This window comes from Phaenicophaeus curvirostris, chromosome 1, assembly GCF_032191515.1.
Source record: "Phaenicophaeus curvirostris isolate KB17595 chromosome 1, BPBGC_Pcur_1.0, whole genome shotgun sequence".
Classification (NCBI taxonomy): Eukaryota; Metazoa; Chordata; class Aves; order Cuculiformes; family Cuculidae; genus Phaenicophaeus; species Phaenicophaeus curvirostris.
The window spans coordinates 68,099,948-68,122,107 of record NC_091392.1 but is presented as its reverse complement, the minus strand read 5'-3'; the positions used below and the strand labels follow the sequence as shown (position 1 = coordinate 68,122,107).

General features: G+C 38.3%; 2 protein-coding genes across 3 annotated transcripts in view; one reads left to right on the top strand and one right to left on the bottom strand.

Moving 5' to 3' along the window:
- Positions 1-14,060, bottom strand: part of MGST1 (microsomal glutathione S-transferase 1) — a 274,023-nt gene extending 259,963 nt beyond the window's left edge. The window contains exon 1 of the mRNA XM_069861883.1: positions 14,057-14,060. The gene's annotated coding sequence lies outside the window, so the exon portion shown is untranslated. The remainder of the gene's footprint in view (positions 1-14,056) is intronic.
- Positions 1-22,160, top strand: part of EPS8 (EGFR pathway substrate 8, signaling adaptor) — a 140,829-nt gene that overhangs the window by 16,677 nt on the left and 101,992 nt on the right. The window lies entirely within an intron of this gene.

Sequence of the window (22,160 nt, the reverse complement as noted above, 5' to 3'; positions counted from 1 at the left end):
AAGTCTTCTCACCCTTCACTGGGTGTAGAAAACAAACCTTTTGTTCCAAAACTTACTGAGATTTGCCCAAGACCTACCTTGATCGTACCATTTCCCTGTTGGAAATGTTCACTGATAGAGCTTGGTAGCAGTGTTCCTGAAATTGTTGCCCTCAACTGTGCAGCAGAGGCTTGATTCAGGATCAAGATTTTGATCTATAAGTAGTACTTATTTGTTCCACTGATAGTAATGGGACAGCTTGTCTGTCTGCCTGTTGTTAAACTTAAATGTTTGTGAGGCTCTGGCTCAAAATGTCAAGTTAAGAAAACAACCACCCACAACAGAAAACCAAAACAAACCCCAAGAATATTCATGCGCTTCTTTTATTAATAGAAACTTAGATCATTTGGAAACAATGTAAACAATTTGGAAACAATGTAAAAGAGTTTGTTGCCATTCTTGTTATTTTTTTAGTGTATTCATCTTAGTGAGAGACTCATCTTTTGTTTGAAGTCTGTACTATTTTAAGCAAGCGTGATGTTTTCATGAAAAATCTGCTGGACAATGTCTAACTCCAGACACAAAAGCAAATAAACCAAGAAAAACCCTCTGTTTATTTGAGATGAGAAAAATAGAGAAAGAGAGAGAAAGAATCTAAAATTGCTGAATGGTCTTCCTTGTCTCTCTTTAATGTTCCTTAATGTTCTCCTGCAGTCCTCAGGATTTACTCTATCTCATTGGAATGTCACGGGGATGTGAACTACAAAGAAGTCTTAAAATGCTACCATCTTTTCTTTATACTGTATATATAGAAAAGAGGTTCAAAGTGCTGAAATATGTTGTTTCCTGTAGATTGATTCTGATTCTATGTTGTTCAGCTGTAGGTTTCAGAGGAGAGGTGGAAATTCAGAGATTGATGCAAGTGCTTAGTGACAAATAAATTATTATGGATGCTTCCTGCACCCTGGTGAAGTCAATGTGAGGATTAACATCTTTGATTTAAGGCTGCTCATACTACAAAAAGCTGAGGTCTCTTGCATGCAACCATGCCTGTTTAGAATTTCTGAAGCTAACAGGTGAAATATGGCAGCCCACCCACAGTTTTACTGTTCAGTATTGCCTCAAACAAAATTAAGCAAGTTGTACTGTCCACGGAAATCATCATGATTTCCAATTGCTTCCTAGGCTGGAGAATCAACTGTCATGATTTCAATATTGGCACTGCAGAGATAGGTGTACTAGCAGTGTGGCGTAGTGGGGGCTGTTGACTGGGGAAGGAGCAGAATGGGCTGGTGACAATGTATGGTGCATCATTTCACCTCTTTTAAGAACTTAAATATGCAGCTGCTGAGAGCTGGGAGAGCCTCCAGGATCCCTTGCTATGAGACACTTCAATTTGTTTTCACTCAATACTTTCTCTATTGAGATTTACTCCTGTGAAGGCTGACAGTTAAATGGGAAGTACATCACTAATTGTCTTGCTTATGAACTCTGCATTTCTCATAGCACCCACCGTATAGATGGAGCAAAAGAAACTGGGTTTATTTTCATACATTCTTACAGCTTCCAGATCTTTTCCACTGGCTGCAGACCTATATTGTTAGCTACCAGACAGTGAAGACCAAAATGACTGTCCCAACAACCCTGGAAAACTGAATCCATGATATCAGGTGGGGCTATGAAAGTGATAGCTGAGGTCTGCAGTGGGGAATGTTGGTGCTGCCACTTGGGAAAACAGAGTTTATAGCTTTTATCCCTCTTTTGCAAAGCCCTAGGATTCTTCTCTTATCTTGAGTGCAGTCTGCTAAGTCTTATGAAAACAATAAACTGGCTCACCTCCAGTACTGTGATTCTTATCTTGAATTAATAAAAAGTTTGCTTTTCTCACAAAGGCAAGTACTTTTGTTTGAAACTGAAATTGCTTTATCTTCTTGGGGATTCTAACATGTTAGCTAACACATTAAATATGGTGGGGTCTTTTTCCTAATAATCCTTTTTCTGTTAGGCCCTTTGATCTGCCCTGGATTTTAATGAGTCATTTAAAGAAACAGAGCTCTGTTTTGGCAATTTGACTGCGATGCTCTCTCTCAAATCAGTTACCATTTTCAGAATGACATCTGAGTCTGCCTATGTTTCTGCATGACTGGAAACTGTCACTACTCATTTAAACTTACTAGTGCTGGAAATGGATATGCTGGTTTATCTAACAGGGATGAAACACAACACCCTAGTGTTCAAATTCAAATATGATTCTCAGGAGTAAAAGTAGAGGTGATGGTAGTCATGACAGCTTAGATGCTTAGGGGTGAAAGCTGCACTGCAGCTCAAAGAAGTGTTGGGTGCTTTGCCTACAGGTTGCTAAAAGCAGTTTGTGGCATTTTTGGACAATTCAAGAAAATACTATTTTAAGATAAAAGTTGAATAGAATCATACAAGTTTTAGCTGTAGATTATGCCATGAAATACACTAAATTTTGCTCTCGAGTAACCTAAGTTGGGAATAACTCATTTTGGGGAGGAGGGATGAGCCTTTACTAAACTAGACTTTTAAGAGGGCAGATGAAGAACTCTGACTGAAAGCTGAACCTCTGTAATAGTTCTTTAGAGTCCACATCTGCACTGAAGTTATGCAAAATGATTCTTAAAAATACAGATCTGCAGAATGAAGGCCACAACTCTTTATCTGTCTTTAAAGGACCTGAAGCACTCGGGACACACGAGCACCACTTGCATGCTGTCACTTTTCTCATCTGAAAGTGCCGTGAGCCAAGAGAGCGGAAAGAGACAAAAGGAGTCCCTGGGTGACTTAGCACTTAACACTGCTGCTGCTCTTCTTACAAGGTGGTAGTGGGTGAACCCATATATTTTAATTGCTTCACTATTCTTCCACTGTATTATATCTAAATATATTCTGAGAACAGAAGTTATTTCCCCTAACTCTTCTCTCACTTGCATGCCTAAAACAGCCCCAGAACTTGCTTGTAATAGGATTGGTTGAGACTGCCTTCACCATTTGAGACTAGTGATGTGCTAAAATGAACAACTGGCATTTCAGAAACTGTAAAATTTACCCGACAAAGTGAGATTTTATTTTTTTTTTCTCTTCTGTTCTTTCAGCAAGTTGTAGATGCGTCTTCATTCTGGTGCTTTCGTGCAGTTATGTCACTGGTTAACATTTTTGCAACCCATAGAGAACATAAACTCTGAAATGCTTACCTAGTCTGTTGGTAAACAGAACTTAAATTATAGTTATAAATTAATTTTCATTTAGCCTTTTCCTTTTTCCATAAATAGAGTTCAGACTGCAGCAATAATACAATGATCTTGTCCAAAGCTGATAGAGAGTTCAAAGGTGATTTTCAGGGTGATGGGAATGGTTAGGACAGAAATTTCCTAATGGATTTGTGGCTTCCATACTACCTCTCAGAAACCCATTTATTTCTCTGTAACACTCTAAGAGTTGTATCTGCTTAAGTATCAGCCTTTTTAAGGTAAGCTTACAGTTATACCAAGCTCCAACGAAATGGCTTGAAGGCTCTGTCTTCTCTTGATAGGTAATAAGGTTGGGAGGAGAAGGAAGTTTTGGAACCCTTAAAATTCCTGAAGAAAAAAAAGATGTCAAATTTCTTTAAAAATAAATTAAAAACAAATTAAAAAAATTCAATCAGTCATAATTTACAGGAACTTTTTTTTTTCTCTGTGATAATAATTTTTTTCCCATTTATCCCCAAGGACATCAAACTTTGTCAGTTTTGTTGCTGGTGCTACACTTCAGTACTGCAGTCATATTTAAAGGACTAGAATAAAATTTCATTGATTAGTAGAATAAGGATGCTTCTGAACTGTTAGTAGAATCCCTTTACATGAGATTTGAACACTGAATAAAGGAAATGATTAATCAGCTGGAAAAAAAGGATTTCTAAAAGGCACAGTATAAATAACCAAGCTGGACATTTGAAGAAATGCTTATAAAGGAAGGCTATTTCCATTGTAGCAAGTAGTCTGCAGCTCACTGATTTGGAAAAGAATGCTGCTTCCAATAATAAAATTAATTTCTGTAACACTTTCTGTGAGGCTTTGGCTCAGATTAAAAACTGAAATATTCTCTTGTTAAAGAACTAGTGCTAATTAGTGAATGAAAGATCTCTTCCAAGTAAAGTCACGTTTACTTTATGAAGTAATGACTTGATATTAAAGAAGGGTCTTGCCTGATCAGCCTTTGAGGTATTACGCTAGGCATTACAAAATTTTAAAACTATTATGGGAAATAATATTTTAAAAGAATGTACTTCCATCAAATGGATTTGTGCTATAAGTCAAATTTTCAGCACATAGGGACCACCCTGTTCTGCCTGATGATTTTTTTTCACAACTCATAGGGTTTTTGCTTTTGCATATCTTTTGTGAATAGGGTTTTCTCTTGACCTCCTGGGGAAAAAAGCGGGTTTATGATCTTAAGTGAAATATTTTTATTTATTTTGCTTTAGTTTTTTAGGCACCAATATATCAATAGTTACCTAGTCCAGTTTGTTCTCACATTTGCAGTAATGTGGAGCATTACTGCAAAAATCAGAAATCTGGTTTGACCGGGACCTTGAAAGGGAAGTTGCTATGGTAACTGGGCACTGTATATCTCATTTAGGACTTGTGTTACGTGTATACACTTCATTTAACTTTCTAGTAGTCCTCTTGAAATTTGTTGTGTCTGTGAACTCCAATAAAATGTCATCTCTGGTGTACTAAGAAGAAGTAATCCCTCACTCTATCTCTGCTTTCCTCTGCTGCATTCCATTTGTATGGTTCCTTCTGAAGCTATGTAGAGGTAAGAGCTCACCTTTGGAGTTAGTGCCCTGGAGGCTGGACCTTGTCCAGGGCATTTCAAGTAGTTCCTTTTCATCACCTCTGTCCTAAGATGACAGAAGTAAAAGAGGCTGCATATACACTTAAAGAAAAGGAGGAAATCTTGATGGATTTGGACTGCTAGGAGCCATTGTATCCATATTTTTACATTTTCTAGTAAGAATAATTCCCTTCTCTTTGATTTTTGATGCTTTTTTTTTTGCCAAGCTCATCAAAAGAGTCTTGGTTTTTAAGATGCAGGCATCTGCCATATGCCAGAATGTGATGGTTGCTCTCTTTTTCTCTTCTGTGTAAGATGTTCTCTTAAATGTTGGGCGATATTTTACCACTCATTCTGCGGTAGGGCTGTGGGCCAACCCTGTGGGTGCCCCCAAGCACTCAATGGAGCACAGCACAGGCTGGATCACAGATGATGGGCTGGGTGCTTCTCTAAGCTTGCAGCTGGATTGAATTATGGTGTTGGGTTTGGGCTTCTTTACAGTCTAGCTGAGGAGTTTAGCACCATCTGTGAGCTGTTTGTAGACATTTGGGTGAGAGAGAAGAGAGGCTGGGGGAGCCAGCCATCTCTGTTGGTGGTTGTAGTTGTGTTTCATGTGCAAATTTAGTCAAGATGCACCCAGACTTATTGAAAATGCTGAAAAGTCTTTGTAAGAGTCTTTCTCACCATTGTTAGATCCCACTGGCTTGCTACGTTCAACGTTTGTAGGATTTCTGCTAGGTGTGTTGGGACATCTGTATATATTTATTTAGTTCCAACTGGTAGCTTCCTATTGCCTACTTCTCATCATCACTTTATTTGCAGCATTGAGTGATGGATGTGGTGCCTATGGGATAAAAAATAAAAAGCAGATGGAGCTTTCTTGAGCCCAGACTGCCTTTGGCCCCTGCTTATGGTGGAGTTTCCTTGACTTTGTGACAAGTAAGCGGCCATTTTCCTTGTTCAGGAAGAGGAACACTCCATGGTTTCCATTTGCCAGGATAACATGAGGTGATTCTTTGTTGCCTTCCAGAAGCATAGGGAGGAATCTAGTTCTCAACTAATACTGCCAGATCCTCTTTGCCCTTGGAGAACATTCCCCTACAGATTTTGGGGTTTATTTTTATTTTGTTGTGGGTTTTTTTCCTTATTCTTGAGCCAGTTTTAGTAAACGAGTTGAACTGACTCAAGGCTACTAGTAAAAAGAGATTTAAGTTGGTGACCTGGGGCCTTATGCTGAGATGTGTTTGCAAACCAGCTCTGTTACCAAATGGAAGCCATAGGTAATTTGTTTTCTCTGTCCCAGACGAGGACGCAAACAGAAAGTATTAAAAAAAACCAAAGATCACAGTCAGCTTTCTGCCTTTCCTGGAGACGGTGGAGAGGGAGTTTTTGTGTATGTGCCCACAGTTCTTTTTTCCTTTTGTTTTTATGATCTTTGGTTGGGAGGGACGTAATATTTTACAGAGTTATAATTAGAATTCTGTTGTTGCTGCTTTCTGTCTGAGTCCTGACTTGAATGCAGATAGGCATTCAGTTAGGTAGGGCAGGTATAGTTTATACCCCTAGGACACTGATTGAGAATAATCATGCAAAGCGGTAGATATTTCCCTTCCCTCATGCAAATTTAATGGAAAACATTTGCCCAACCTCATCTTTGTTCTGCAGTCTTGCTTAACCTGGAACATAATGGGGTGAAACGTGGGGTTTGTAACAGCTTACAAAGGGGACAAATAAGAAGTACAGACTCTTTAATATTAATTCTTTCTTTTCTTGTAGCTAAGCAGAGACCTCCTGTACCTGCTGCCACGCCCAAGTGCTTTCACTGGGAAATGTTGAGCTGGACTTCAGATGGGTTGTTCTCCATGGGGCTGTGATAGAGAAATGTGACATTCGGCCCTGGTTTTGCAAAGACTTTCACGGTGAAAGTAATACTGAAAACTTTCAAATTGCAAAGAATTTGAAGGTTTCTGAAAAACAACATGCCAAACTGAAGTTAGAATTTTAGGAACTGTCTAAGCATTGATAAATCAGGAGATTATTTTCTTGCCTGGCTAGAGAACTGCCAGCTCTCACACTGTCAAGAAGAATCCATGTATAATCTGAACAAGACATAATCATGTCTCACTAGAATTTAAGAATACGATTTATAGGGCTGACAGGCCCTATAACACGTTGTGTTGTTGTAGTGCAAACAAAAATGTACCTCAAGTACCTAGAAAGAATTAGACTGAAAAATATGACATGTTTTTAATTCTGTGAATTGTTATGTCTCTGAGTAGATCTTCTAGGCAAAACACTTTTACTTCCTTCAGGAAGGCAGGTGATTAAACATAATATTCTCATTTTCCTGTTGCTGCAGTATTTTTGCAGCTCTGTAATAAGCATTTCTTTTTTTTTAATCTGTCCGTGCCCACTACATTTGGTTTTGCCTACTGAAAGCAATCTTCACTTCTGGCAGTTTCATGTAAATCAGTAGCATTTGGGGAACGAAGCTTTGCCAGGCTATTGCTACTCACTGCAGGACCCAGGAGGATGTATTTGAATTCCCAGCTGTGTGTTGACAATGCTGTGGTCAAAACTTTTCTTTCTTTGTCTCCTCAGCAGCTGTCCCACCATTGCCAGTATTGGTATAAATAATGAGTGGTTAAAAATTGAACCAAGTGACTTAAACTCCGGTTTCTATAAATACAGTATCTTCCTGCCTATTTTCCCCAAGAGAGTTTGTTCTAATGTTGTTTGCTCTACAGACTGTAGTATATTAATCTCGCTGCTTTCACAAGGGTAAATCAGGGGATCTTGTGGAGTCACTGGCCCAGCATTGCTGCTAAGCAAATATTTGCCTGGTTAATTTATGAATATTGTACACGATAAAACTTAAAGCTATTACAGACAAGTACTTAGTTGGTCTTACATTGTAGGTGGAATGTGTTATCTCTCATTGACATAGCTACATTAGTTTCAAGTAGATGATGTGCACAGACTGAATGCTTTATCTTCATGCTGCTGCTGCTGCTGCTCTAAGTCATTCTGCATCTACATTAATTTCCTATAAGGAAAGATTCGGAACTTAAAAATCCTGGCTTGAGTGTTGTTCTTCTGAAGTAACTTAATAAATTGGCACGTGGACTTGCCATCTCATGGTTGGTTGAGGTCCTGAGGCAGTATTTAATGTAACAGAATAAGCAGTACTCCAGCTAACACAATCATCTCTTATGCAGGGAGATGCTTTTATGCCTTTTAGGACAAAGAACATTTGTATTGCACATCCAATTATTATTCTGTTAACGTTTGTGGAGAATCCCACACATTTGTTTCCCTTTGGGTGAGAAGAGTTTAACATGTGCTCACTGAAGAGCCCAGAGTTTGAAGCCACAGTACTTACATGATGATTAACTTTTTTAAGGATTTGAGAGTCCCCGTGGAGTTGCCTGAAGCCAGTTAATCAAAGATTGAATTTTCAGCCTAATACAATAGTCATGTTTGTCCAGTAAATCAGATTAATCTTAATTAAATTTAAGCCTGTGATAGGAGGGGACAAAACCAAAAGAAAATCACAATATTGTGGAGTTTAAAGTTTGAAAGGGTCACTAGACGAGCAGACTGATAGTTTTTCTGTTCAAAATTAATTTAAAATTTTAAATTCACATTTCTGGAAATACGTTTGAACTTAGTTTTTAGACTGGAGCTAGACTTTCAGTGGTACACTGACTGCTGTGCTTCTGTCTTAATAGGAAGTGTATTTTTCAGACCAGTAGGTTGAAAGCTCATTTTAAAAGCCTGTCTTGTCATGCTAAGCATGTAAATTGCTTTGATCAATTTTGCAACTTTAATAGTAATATTAAAATTAGAAACAAAATTCTCATAGTGGATTTCTCCATATGATAGAAAGGGACAAAACTGAAAGTGATAAAGATAGTAGCCACTTATGCTTATTTGTGTGTATTCTTAGGCTCACTTAAATCTCCCAATTAAATCCTACTCTCGCAATCCTTAGATGTGTGATACTAGACAGAATTACTTAATCTCCTGAGGATGTCTGCATTTTAATAAAACAGATGTCAGTTTTACATCTTTTGTTCTATTGATTGTTTCTGAGGAAAATTACTCTCTTGATTTAAATCCAATAGAAACTGTTTCAAAATATTTATCTTCATCATGCCAGTCTTGCCCTCTTTCAAAACAACAAGGCATCTCTTCACTTCTAGTTCTGAAGGACATATTTAGTGTTCTTTCATATCTCTCTTCTTCCTAGGTCTCGTAAGAAAATCTGTGCACTAATAGACATCACCAGGATATTTGTTTTTACATTAAACTAGATTTCAGTCCTCCAGAGCTGTGAAAAACAGTATTAGCTTTAGTCTTTCTTCTAGAGACAGTCTAGTTACGAGCTGTCATTTCCTCTTCTCTTGGCCTATTTCATCATTTGTTGTTTCAAAACAATTCCTAGAAGCTTGAAGGAAGTTTTGCACAGGGTATGCTTAGTGTGGACCATTGACATGATTTATGTGTTTCCTAGGTGGGCAACTGTAGAAGCTGGGACACTGGTATTGTTTTGAGCTTCCTAGTCAATGAAACTGTTTCCTCCTGGGTATGATCTTGATGCATCAAGAGCATTCTCTGTCTTCTTTACCCTGTGTGTCTCCCATGTGCATCCTTCCTTTATTTTAGCAGTCTTTATTTCTTCCTGGCAAGCAGAGAGAGACTGTGGATTTATTATTTAACTCTGGTAAGAGTGCACAAATTGTTTTGAAGCTACAGACAAACAACACTGCTTGGGCTATGTAAATAATGCAGTGGGTTACCTGACATAGTGGAGAGGCTTCTAGAGTTTCTCACCTCATCACGTCTCCTGCAAACAATTGGTAGAGGTAGGCTTCCAGTTAGAATGATAAATGCTAATTTCTAGATTAGGTTTTAAAAGGAGTATCTCTCTCCTCTGGTTTGTATAATGTTCCAAAGAAAGGAAACTTCCTAGGAGAATTACCAAATTTTTCCCATTTCTTTGCTTTAATGTGTTTTGCTATAACAGAGATTCAGAGATTTGCTGAGTACCCAGCCATTCTCCTTGCTTTCGGTAGACTTCTGAGCAGGTCATTGAGCCCAATCCTGTGAATATATTATGCTTTAGTTTCTTAGGCTGTCTAATAAATAACACTGATACAGGCATTGTTAACATTTAATTTAAATGCCAACATACACAGTAATTCCATATTCACAGGCAAACCTGTGTATTTAGGCTGGGCCCTTCTGACTTGGTCCCATCTTCACCCTCCAGCTGAGCTATGTTCTTTCTTCCACTAGCAAAAGAAATTTGGTTTCCTTACTGCCAAACAAGTAGCTTCAGTTTAGGATACGTTTAGTGTCCACTGCAGAAATGTTCTGTTCCATGGGATATGTTGCCAGATTTCTGTTTGGTGAAAGGGTACAGAGATGGTGAAAGAGAAGTAATGAAAAGAGTTGTGCCTAGGAGCTTCATGGGTTTGAACTAAGCCTACCCTGAACATATGAAAAGCTTCCTTCTTTTGTTCCAAGCCTGGTAATATTGATGTACAAGATGAGTTTTGTGGTACTCATGTTGTCAGCCTTTCCTTTACAACCTCCTGTCTTAAGTTTGCATTTTGACCTTGAGTTTATTGCACCATGCAAAGATGTGGCTTCTTTCAGCTTCCAACAGTGAACACTATTCTATCTACATTTTTCTTGAATTTGTTTACCAATTTGGGGTTTTAGTTTGTTTTTTTTTTCTTTCAGCACCGTGAGGGTGCTATTTCGTGGCCACAAGTCTAAAAGTAGCTTTGAATGCATAAAATAACAAGGTGATGAACATTATTTTAAATGGTTCGAGCGGATTTCTAGTTTTATTTATCTATTTTCGCCAGAGGAATTATGGTGGTGAGATTAAAATGATGAAGCATCGGATTAGGAATTGTTTGTTCAGAGGAATTTTATGTTTGAGTGTGTTAAGCATTGGTAATGATAATACATGGCTTCATGCAGTGAACAAAACCAAACACAATTAAAATAGTTTGTTGATATTGGCAAGACAAAAATTTAGGCATTCTTGGGAAACAATGGGCTAGCTTTCCTCTAGCTTTCATGGATTTTGCTTCTGGATGGGGTGCACTAAGTCCCTTTTGGTCATGTAGATGTTTAATGTCCTTATTCTGGCTTAGTGGCTCCAAAATTGTCTGGCCATATTGTTTTAGGTTATTGTGTTTTGGTCATAATTACATGGCGAAAGTAGTGTTGAAACACAAGGGATATGCAGATAAGTTAATATAAAGCCAGAGGTGAATGTCTATCTAATCATGGTGGTTTGTTTGGGTTTTTTTTACAGTTTGCAGGGAGGTTGGGCTTTTTGTGTGTTTCTTTTTTTATGTATGATCAGTTAGCCTAGGATTAGGTTTGGGTTTTTTGTTTGTTTGTTTTTTGTGGGGTTTTTTTGTGTTGTAAATCCTGCTCTTGGCTTCAGATGAATGTTAATTAGACTTCTGTACTTACATGTGCCACATTGCAGAATCAGCTCCTTACTAATGTAACAAATATAGGCACAGATGAGATGATATAAGAAAACAAAAAAGAAACTGGGATCAGAGCAAGGACAAACATTCTGTTCTGAAATCATGAAACAGAGTAAGAGAGTTAGAAATTTTGGAGGTGACACTTTAAATATTTAAAGGTGAGGATTTCCTTTTTGTACACTTAACTTGTAGAAGGGCATTACTGCAAGATTTTACTGAAAACATTGGCTTTGAAGAGGCTTCAATAAAAGAAACATTAACAAGAAAATCTTTATAGACATAAGTGATGGGGTTTGTTGCTCTTTGTGGTTTTTTTAAGTGGGACCTTTTAGAAAGCTGATTCCTAGCTCAGGCCCGGGAGTAGCCTGGTAGAAATTGATTAAAGAAATATTACTTTGTAATTGTCCATTGCAGAGTTCTTTATGATTACTTGGCCATCGTTGGTACCAGTCATCACCACTAGGAAATGGAGCTAGGCAACTTCATCCTACAGCAAAAGAACCATTATATTTATTATTCTTATGTAGAATTTAAGAAGAATATTTATCCCCAGGTCTGCAGAAATTCCTGCCTTTCAGAGTATTTAGAACTTTGTCCTCACTAGAGTCCTGCTCCAGAATGGATTGCTCCTGGTGATGTGCATTAGTGTGATGGGCACTAGCAACAGATGACTTAAAGTGGTAGTGATAAGTACTATAAAAATACATTTTCTTGTTTGAATCTGTTGTTTATAGGAATTAGTAGTTATGCTCTATTGGGAGCATTGCAGTTTCTTTTGAAGGAATAGAGAGGCCTCAAGAAGCAGACTAGGCAGATTGTTAAGTTCCTGATTCTTCTTCTGACAGAATAACATGTTGTTTTGTTAGTTACATCTGATAGCCTGAAAACAGATTTGTTCTCTTTTTCTTTTTTTTTTTCCGCAACTTCTCCAACTAGAGTGATAAGAGCTATTGCAAACTTCGCTTTTCATGGTTCGATTGTTTTTTAGGATGATTTAACTTGGAATGCAAGACAATAAAGCACAATAAATTCTGATAAACCATTAATTCATGAAGCAGAGGTCACACAGAAAATAATGAAGAGTTCAAAGACTGTGGTCAGTATCAATGATGGAGTAGAAGAAAAAAGATCATTAGTTGCCGAATTGCATAACAGGTTGCTTTGAGTCAGAGCAGAAGCTTTATTAGTTTGATGGGCGATATCAGGAGAAACTGGAAGACATTACTTACAGTTCAATGCTTTGACCCCAGTGAGCTAGATGAGCTCTAACATTAGCAATAAGTCATAGAATCGTAGAATCACCAGGTTGGGAAAGACCTCTTGGATCATTGAGTTCAACCATTCTTATCTACCATTAAACCATGTCCCTGAGCACCTCGTCTACCCATCTTTTAAACACCTCGTTTTTGTAGGGAGGGGCCCAGAACTGAACACAGTATTTGAGGTGTGGTCTCGCAGTAAGAAATTATATTTGAGAAAACAGGCAGGTGAACTGAAAATTGTGGCATCCATATGTCTTGATACTGTTCCTACTTGTGATTCTGAAGGAAGGAATAGCGCACACTGGTGAAGAGTGTCTGGTTTTATTATTGAGTGGTAACAATGTGACTTGATGTGCTTGAATATGGAAAAAAAAATGTATGAGCTTGATAAGAAGTTTTAGGTGTTTCAGAGACCATATCTAGGTGCTCTATTTTCTCTTGAGATAAAAATTTCATTAATCCAAGTTTTGATATAGTTTGGAAGCAACTTCTGTTTATGGCATGCTGGGGAAACTGCCCTTGCTCCTCAGCTAAAAAGAGAAAATTTACAGCACTGAAACTGATATATTCCAACAGCCTGTGCTTTTTTTACCGTAATGGCCATAATGTGGTGGAATTCTGTAGATGTATTGATGTGGAAACCTACGTGCTTTTGTTTGTAGAACTGATTTCAAAATGCTGCCTGACTTTTGTGTTTTTTTTGATAAAAAGAAAAGATTCAAGATGTTCCTAATGATGCAGTTTTGCAATAAGGTAACAGTTGGGAGGATCAGCTTCAAGAAAGACTAATAACTGCATAGTTTTAAATTTATACTAGTCTGAACCGAATGTTCAGTCGTTCACCTTTTTGGCCATGAGTTTTGTTCTCAGCTACTTACTAATCAAAGTTCCTTTGTGCTGCTTCCTAATCTTTCTACTTGTTAAGGGATTCCCCCTTTTAAGGCTTCCTTCCTCCACATCTTTAGAGGTCCTATGAAACAAATGAGCTATAATTAATTTACACCAGACAAGGCTAGCAAATTTTCAAAATAAGTTTAATTTTGCTAAATTTCAGTATGACTACTAGGCACTTCACATACTGCATTTTGCCTGTCTGAAAAAATAAGAGAAGTTTTCAGAATACAGTGGGACAGTTGCCTGGATCATTTCAATTTTCATTTTACAAGAGGGCTAGCAAAGGGAGGACTTAATAGCAAGCAGCTAGTCAAGTTAATGTTCTTTGCTACTGAGGACAGCAGGTGTTTTTGTAGGCTCTAGTGCTGAGATATAAGAAGGAAGAATGTTGATTTCCCCCAGTCCGTGACTATCCTTTTTCTTTCCCCATTTCTGTGAAATGTCATCTTCTTTCCCCCTACTTTTGCTGAAGAAAATTGAACAAAATAGGTTAGCTAGGATAACTAGTGCAGTTAGTTTTCATAGTCTTAGTTTCTGCCACTCTGAATACCTGCAGCAAACAGCGTCCCCTTCTAAGCCAGCAGTAGGATGAAAGAAGATAAAATGTATTTAGGTGGTACAGAGGGAAAGGAAACTTGTGTGTGGTGAACAGGGATATGATAGGTGGTTTTGCCACAAGAAAATATCTTGAAATTGGTATTTAAATTGCTCTTCAGGTACCGTCAAGTCTGGGAATCAAGGGCTGAGCAGCTGTGCTCTGCGCAACATTCAGAGTCCTTAGAAAGGCACCTTCCCTTTCTCATACCTCCTCGTTTCCAGAAAACAAAACTGCTTTTTCTGATACCACGTGATGCTTCCCACACATCTTTTCAACTGCATTAGTCTTTATCAAAGGTCTGAGAGTTGATGCAGTTTTTAAGTGTTCATAGTCTTGCAATCTCATTTTGCAGGAGTAGGCATAGAATTTCTGCTTGAACTACTGATGCCTATGATATGCCTGCCTGTTCGCTATATTCTCCATGCATATCCTTTTAAAGTCTGCAGTGGTGTTAGAAAACAATAATCTAATCTTCCTGAATAATATGCTGCTCTCGGTTTTGTTTGCTTACTGCATGCATGTGTCTAAAGACACAGATTTGCCTCCTGTAGGGCTAAGAAGAAATCCTGGGTCTGCTGAAATTTAAGACTGTCTGTTGACTTCAGAAAGGCAGAAACCCAACCATGAGATTTATTAATAACCTCTCTGTTTCAGTTTGAGAAAGGATAATTTTAGGAAAGCCATTAAGATATGCTGCTGGTAGGAAGGCTACGGGTTTATATGTGAATATGTTTGCTCATGTAACTTTTGAGTTCAGAAGTGGATCCAAGTTGAATAGATGAAAACAACTTTTGTAAAACATGAGACTAATGTAATTTGTTTTCTATTTCAAAATAAAACAAAATAAAAATGGCAATGATTGGTTTTCAAATGAATAAACCTGATCTTTGCAGAGCTTGAAATCTAAACATTGAGGTAGGAGACACCTAAAAGTAAAACAGATTTCATTGTTCTCCCTGGAAGAAGTTGAAGCTGGGGAAAAAGACATAAGTAAACAAGGAAACAGTGACAAGTAAATAGCCACTGAAATAATCTAGGAGCTGTTAATAAACCAAGTCTGGTGTTTATGTACAGAATCAAGGAAGATATAAACATGCAAAGGGCAGTAGTAATAAGCAATTCTGAACTTCTGCAGCAGTGAGGAGGCACGGCTTCTAGACATCTGACTTAAATTTGGGAAACTTTGTTTTACTATAGGTGCCCTGTAATACATTTTGCAGTTCTGATGTCTTTTCATCAGGTTTCTGTCTTGTTTTTATATCATGCTCATTTCTGGGAGGTGAGGGGGGTTTTATTGGTCTATTTAGGATAACTCTTCTACAGTGTAACTGTAGTACAGCATTTTGAAATTATATTGTTGAACATTATCTTTTAAGTAGTGTTTGACTTCTATTTGAGTTGTGTAGAGGTTTCCATCTCTTGGCATTCTGCCTATTTAAGGCAAAATCATGCAGCATCTTAGCACATGAGATTGTGAGAAGAAATGAGCTTTTGTGTGGCAAATATTACAGATATGCCTGTAGTACATTCTGTGGTACTGTACTTCTAGTGGTTCTGGAAGTAGTTTTGTAAAATGAGGATTTCTGTTAGTCAAGAAAATTTCACAAATGTCACATGTAAAGAGAACTGTTGTAGAGTTGTGTATCAGTGTGGGTTTTTTTGAGGACTCAATGCCCTCATGTAGGGGAGAGAGTATAAATTTTTTTTTAAATTCTATACCCATTACTATTTCTAAACAGGCTTTACAAAAATATCACACTAAGCAATGTGTTGTTTCTCTTGACCTTACCGGTAATGCTTTTTCTCTTTGCCTTGCAAATTAGCTTTTCCCTGTGGACTTACCTATTAGTTCCTGAAAGGCAAAAGGAGGTAATAGCTGAGCTGAAGTTGTTTTTTTCTTTGGTAGGTTTGGGGTTTTTTTTTGTTTTGCTGTAACTGATTTAGGAATGAAATATTATGTTAAATAAACTTCAAGCTTTTTTTCCTGTGCTTCTTTACCATCTCAGCATGCTGCATCTCTTATCTCCACATTCTTAAACCCTGCTAATGGGTCTGACATTAAAAAAAAATGTCTGGAAAAATGGTCACAGCACACACCACCATCTCCTACTCTCCCTTCCCACCCCCTTGCAGGCTATTACTATTTATTTCACAGAGCAGCCTGGGCTAGTGGGAGGTATCTCTGCCCATGGCAGGAGGGTGGAACTAGATGATATTTAAGGTCAATCAACCACTTGACCACTGCAAACCCAAACCATTCTATGATTCTACCTCTGTTCAGGTGGCTGGCTGTGCTCACTTAGTGGGGTGTGACTCTACTTTTTCAAGAAAAGTCTATGCCAAATTATTTTTTATTTTTATTTTTTTTCTTCTTCTTTTATTAAGTAAATCTGGGCAGGCCATGCTTACTTGGATTAAATACAAGTAAAAAGAAAATTCACATTAGTTCAGGAAGTTTGTGCTGTGGTTCTTTGGAAAAGAACGTTCTGTCCCCTCTTTGTAAAACCAATACAAACAGTTTCTTGGCACAGACAGTGTTCTTTGTAGATACCTTGCTTTAAATTATCTCTTCAGGGATTTTTTTTGCAAGATTAAGTATTGCAGTTCCTATTTCCTGGATGAATTCTGCCTTGTATAATTGTGCTTTCACTTCATAAGTAACAGCTGCAGAGGTAGTTGGGCAATAAGATTAAATCATCTAAGCACTATTTGAGATCTGTTGATGAAGGATACTGAATAATAGAAATGGTGATAATAAATCGTGCGATAGTAAATTTCTTTTTTTATAAAATAGCACTTATTCAGAAGTGTTTATAGCTCATTGTAGAATTGTTCATGTAAATGCGGGTTGTGTGATTGTTGATGTTACTGGAAAACGGCCGTAGAAGGACAGAGTAGTTGTAAAACGTGCAGAATTGCAAGGGATTTTTATTTATTGCTAGTAGAGAAATGGTGTGCATGTTTTATAGAAAGATGTTCTTTTCCCTTTTGTTTTACATTTTTTTAAGGGCATGGAGTTACTTTGGCTTGCTAAAGGAGTATTCAGGACAATCGGGTTCGTATTCTCATATTTGCCATTTCTGACATGTGAGGAATTAGCTAGTGGTGCCGGAAATACAAATAAAAGCAGGGAAAGAAACGTGCACTGTGCAACCTTAATCAAACAAGGAGCAGTCTCTAGTGCCCTCTTGATAACACATTCAGCGAAACCAGTTAGGGGAGGATCTTGTGTGACACTGATAACTTATTGGACTTGTTCTTCAAGTGGCCGTAATGCCTACAACTTGGGCTCTTACTAGAAGAGAAATGAGAGCTATCTTACAGCTTGTAGGAGGCAGTCCTCCTTGTAGTAAGCAATATTTCCAGAGTGATGAAAACAGATGCATATGCTGTCTGAAGTATCCCTGCTGTAGCAGCTTTGAAGTGAGCTGGTTTACACACACAACTGATGTAATTTTTCAGAAAGACCTGAATTTTTAATTGTAAAAAGGTAACACACTGAAAAAAACCCCCGATCTTGCAAACATCCCATTTCCATACATTTAAATCCAAAGACTAAAGTGGTTTAATTGTTGTGTCTGTCTTATCTTTCTAGCAAAGCCTTTTTCCTGTAATTAGAAGGGCATCAATGTTTCTAATTGATCCAATCCAAGCCACCCACACAATTATTTCACCTTCCCTCCCCCTCCCATCATTGTCTGATATTTTGTTTGCACAGTCATTATTCATTAACTGTGTCCATCTCCAGGGCTGCAAACAGTAAAATCACATTAGTAAGAAGGAGCTCTGAGACTCATCAGTGAAGTCTGATGTTTTTCCTTTTCTGTTTTACATTGGCTTTTAGATGAGAATTCACAAAACCTGTCACAAATTTTGGAGATAAGGAGCTCAGAAACAATGAAAGTGCTGGTGTTTGGTACTTTATTTTCTTAGCAGACTTCTTTAGTTCTTCTCTGTACTTAGAATGATTGAATTCTGCATAAGAAGTTACGGAGATCACAAGTTACTATTGGAAAAGTAAAGAGGTGTAGTCTATCCTCTTTTTTACATGCATACTTATACATGTACATACATAGGCATACAGCCAAGCCTATTTCCCTGTCTCCAAGACTTACAGATGACCCCATTTGATTTAGAGGTAACTTCTGAAGATATCACTTTTTTCCTTTTTGGTATATCCTTTGGTGGCTATGTCTGCCCCCTTGCTCTCTTGAGAGACAGAGACCAACACACAAAGGTCTCTCTGTGATTGCTCTTGAGATGTTTTGGTCTATGGCTTTTTCAGCATTTGACCTTGGTCCCTCTGAAATCAATTACAACTCTCTCACACTGACCCAGGGTATTGGTAAGCATTGGATGTTCTACTAACTGCATCTGGATCTTAGAGTGCTCATCATCACTTGTATTTTATTAAGAAGACTATCACCTTAATCCATGTTTTGCAAGCGAGAAAATGGTCGTGGAGCCGTAGAGGATCTTGCCCAAGGCCAGTGAGCTGGGAAAGGATGAAGCTTGTGTCTGGGAAATGAGATGTGGATGGAAGGCAGCCTCTGATGCTTTAATCTGTTCTGCGTTTGTGTTGTCCTTTCTTCAATGTAAGTTTCCTGGTCAGCAAAACCATTAATTGCCAAGCTCCCCTTAAAATAATAGAATTTTAAGTTTTTGACAGAATTAGATGATTAACAGATAAATCACCCCTATAATCTGGTCATATTTGTAAGCAACTTGTTAAGGTTCGGTACATAAATTAGCTCAGTATACCATTTCCTGTATTAATATGCAACTACTGGATCAATTCAGATTGACTGAATTGCAGCTTGCCGTGATACTGTGTTTACTTGTTATTGCTCGTTCCTAATTCTGTTGCTCTATTAAATCGATCTGTACTTTTAAATTATTTTTAATTGGATTTATCTTAAAATGGAAAATCTAACTGAAGGGTTAGCCCTGCAAAGCAGGGAGTATGGAACCTCTCATAGAAGTCACAGAATTAGATAATGTCAAAATAATGTGCCAAAGAGAGTAACTCATAAGAAAATTCTATTGTGAATAGAGCAGGTTTGGCAAAATTTGAAGGACTGATCGACTCCCAGGAGGGTGTAGGTATGAAAACAAACAAACAAACAAAAAAGCTATACCATTTGCTTTTGCTCCATTCTATCTTGGTTTTCACCTTATTCTTCCTTTCCTGCATCCTCCTTGCCTGAGTGCCACATAGGCTCCAATTCCACTTTCCACTGGTTCGTGGGGAGTTTTTTGAGCTGTCCCCATTTTCTCTCAATAAAAACTTGGTTTTTCCCTTCTCTCTCTTTCCTATGCCACATGGCTGCCTCGTGACAGCAACCTTGAGCTGCTGCCCCTCAGCCGCAGCTTAGTGCAGGTTCTGCGTGGGCAGCAGTTGCTTCCCAATAGGGACAGGTATGCAAGGTGAGGAAGGGTGTCCACTCTCACCAATGCGTCTGTCCTTGTGCTTGACCAAGCTTGTACAAAATGTGTTTACAAAAGATGTCTATAAACATGTTACACTCTCGTTCACTTTGGGTTTGCAGCATTGTCAGCTCTGCTGAGGTTGTCAGGTCTGTGGCGTTATAAACTCCTCAGGCCACCCTTGAGGAGGGATCCAGCCCCAGACTGTTCTTGAAAGCAGGGGTTTGCATGGGAGTTGTCCAGGTATCCTGACTATGAGGTTCCCATTAGCTGGAGGGAAGAGTTCTTTTTGATATTGTTGGTATTTGGAAAGTTCACATTTTTGAAGTAGTGGATGAACTCTAGTCAGGAAGGTACTTCTCCCTTTTGTAGAACAATGAAAATTCTAGTTTAAGACGTCAGAGCATAACAAGATTGTATAATGCACAGTGGAATTGCATAGCTGAACCTCTTTCTTTTCTATTTTTTCCAGTGGTTTGTCTAATTGGGTAGCTGCCTTCTGAGTGACTCTGGAGGGATGCCAGCCAGTTGAGCTGAATCAAGCAGTGGCAGGGACAGCATCTACCCAGGCTGAAGTCTTAATCCCAGGCACGTGGCGTTTGCATGAGTGGTCGCTGTTGAGCACAGCTTCTCTCACTTTCTGTCTCAACTGGCAGCTTGTCACAAACTGTAAGTTTCTGGCTGCAAAGACTTGCCTGTCCTGACTGTTTTTCCCAGAGAGCAACTGATGAGCTTAGAGAAAAAGAGTGGTCCAGGTTACCAGCTGGTCTTAGGAAATCCTTACTATTTGTTTCTATGTTTTTGTATTGTTTTTTCCTCTCCCTCCACTGAATGAGTAACATCCTGGTGAGGCTAAACTTCAGATCTGTAGCAGTTGGTGTGTTGTACTAGGCAATATCACTGTACCTTTTTAGTCAGAGGAGGTTTTAAACTCTGCCATAGCACTTTGTATCCTGGAAATACAAGCTGTGGGGCTCTGATAACAGTAGTAGTGACTGGCTGCTGTCAGCCTAAGCATGATTAAAAATGCTTGTGCGCATGTGTATATGTGTGCATGTATGCTTGCTCACTCTCTAGCTGAATAGAAAATGAAACTCCCCAAAGCCTTTTATACAAGTGCATGGGGTTTGTGTGTTTGGTTTTTTTTTTTCCTTATTTAAATCTCTATGTGGCTGTGTGCAGCCAAACTTCATCTCCAACTCCCTTTTGAAGATGCTTTGTAAACAAACAAGTATGCTTGTTTTGGCCTCCGAAGCATGATCCTGTCTTCAGTTCAATAATAGATAATACACCCCCCTGCCCCTGCAAAAGATAATAGCTAGTAATCTTTTTTTTTGAGGAGAAGGTGGTTTCCAATCAGTTTCTCCCATCTGTTATTTTTTCCTTGATAAAACACTGTCAATTTGCTGCTTACAGCAGCTGTAATGATGTGATTCTTTGATAGCAAATGCATGGAGTGCTGCCTTTCACCTTGTCACACTCTGCTTTATTTAAGACACTGACATGCTGGGCTGACTGTTGTCTTCCCTGGAGTGTTGCACCAAGGAGTAATTGATGAGATGCAGCCAAGTCTGCAGAGCACACGTTCGCTATTAAAAACTACATATGTGCCCTTAGCTATTGCTAATCATTTAAACATCTCTGAAATTCGGGGCAAAGTGGCCTCTCTGTACGTGGATAGAGTCTCCTCAAAGCATTGGTGTGATAGAGCAGAGCATCAGATATTGAATCTTCCTAAGAATATCAGAGTTGAAGATTGGTGTTTTAAAGAGAATTCCTTGAAGTTATTTTCTTGAGAAGATAGAAGTAGGCCCTTGTAAGGATGGCTGTGGGAAAGGAAATACTCATTCTGGGCTTTTGTACAACTCTTTCAGGTTTTTACTATGTTGTTAATAGTGCTTATTGGAGTATTTGGACAAAAGCCTGGAAGTCGGTGCCATACTGAGCCATACGTGCTAACTTGGCTAGCAGTGGAGTTGGACAATTACTCTGACCTGAAAAATGATGAGGGTAATTTTGCGTTTATGCTGGAGGAGTCAAAGATAGAACAGAGAACTCAAGTATGTTATTTCAAGGTCCATTATTCTGTTAAGATAGGCTAAAAGCAGTATGTTTTAATTAATGGAAAGTTTGGGAAAAAACACTGTGTTGCTATTGTCAAGTATCCATTGTATTTTTGCAAGTTGGAAGATACCTGTCCTTAAGTTTCCTTCATTCTCATTGCCAGTCTTCTCCCTGCTTCAGTAGATGCATAACATCTGCTCTCTTGGGAACTGCTGAAGATAGATGCAGTTCCTTTATACTGCTCAAGAAGTCTGAACCCCAGCGCTTAAATAATCTAACAATTTTAGTGCTAACTCCACTGGCTTTGGTGGGAAAAAGTTTGAAAATTGTTGCAATTTATTTTCTGGGTGTATAGAAATAGAGAAGGCAAGGAAGTAATTGAATCAGTGTTTTTTATTTGAAATAGTTATTACTTGGGTAGGTGACCTTTTTTTCACCAGTATTTTCAATTATTAGAAGTTAGAGACCACAGATTTTCTAGAAGCCTTTCTTACAATGGAAGCATTTCTATGTCTTGGTCAGGAAGGTCTCAAGTTTAAGACTAGTTTCTGTCTGTCATGTCTGTGATCCCTGTCT